The 1,198-nt window shown below is 35.4% G+C and overlaps 1 protein-coding gene across 1 annotated transcript in view; it reads left to right on the forward strand.

Moving 5' to 3' along the window:
* LOC101856605 overlaps positions 1-1,198 on the forward strand; it is a gene marked incomplete in the record, with an annotated part of 17,612 nt that overhangs the window by 4,571 nt on the left and 11,843 nt on the right.

The raw sequence follows: 1,198 nt of genomic DNA on the forward strand, positions 1-1,198 counted from the left end.
CCCGACACGCACACACAAATAAACACACTAGAATGAAATTCTCACTAAACCAATTTTGTTTGCGAAACAGTGTTGAGCCTTCAGCTCTCATCAGTAATATCCAACCACAGTCGTATATCTAATCGAACCTTAATATTATTAGGCCTATAGGCCTACATATTGATTTAATTGATCACAGCTGCACGATTGGATACGAACCTGCCGACCATACGCTCCGGATTCAGGTTTCAATCTGAATAAAAATTCAGCTTGAATCATTTTTCTTGTGCTTCTAAAAACATATTATCCTTTCTTTAATTCAGTGCCTCAAAGGGGAAGCTTAATTGTTAGGTTTACCTAAATCTGTAGCCTATAAGACGTAAAGCAAAATCTAATTCCTAACGCCTGACTGATATTCATAGGCTACTATTTTCTTCTTCTGCTCATCAAATACAGAATTTATTCTGAGGATGAGAAACTGCAGAATCAGCATCAAATTCATGTGTAGATTTATAGATGGCTCTTGCATAAGCTGTCTCGATTTTGAAATAGGGCCTAATTACAACAAATATCGCGTCATTATTTGACTTGAAATAACATCTAACATTTTTCAGAGAAAAATATACATGTTGTATTTTGGAGTAACAGCGTTTGAATGAGGATTTTACCTGGACCAAGTTTCAGCAAGGTAACTTACTTGAAATAGAAACAAAAGAATAATATATAAAAGGCTTTAAAATAACTATGACTGAACCCAAGATTAATGTAAAAGCCTTTGCAGCAATTAATTATTTGCGTGAAAATACCTAATGTATTAGGCCTGCACCTGGATGGTGGTCAAGATTTGGACCCAATATAATAGTAAAAATGATAATATGAATAGAGTCTTCGTAACGCTATGGAAAGAAACATAATTTTAACCTCCACTGTAAATCGTGTACTACTCAGAATACCAATGTTTACTTTTTAGTTGTAGAATGATATCCAGTGATGATATTGCTAATGTGGATAGTAGAAGACAACCTCCTTCCCGTCGGTAACCTATGATGTGACCAATTACACTGTTTTGCGTTATTTCGTAATTTCCCAATGAACTTATAGTGACAATCTTACGTATTATGTAATTATTTCAACGCTAAAGACATGTTTACGGTAGGCAATGGTACTTAGACGTTTAATCCTTCTCCTCCTCCTCCTCCTCCTCCTCCTCCTTCTCCTT

The sequence above is a fragment of the Aplysia californica genome, unplaced genomic scaffold (genome assembly GCF_000002075.1).
Source record: "Aplysia californica isolate F4 #8 unplaced genomic scaffold, AplCal3.0 scaffold00628, whole genome shotgun sequence".
Lineage (NCBI taxonomy): Eukaryota > Metazoa > Mollusca > Gastropoda > Aplysiida > Aplysiidae > Aplysia > Aplysia californica.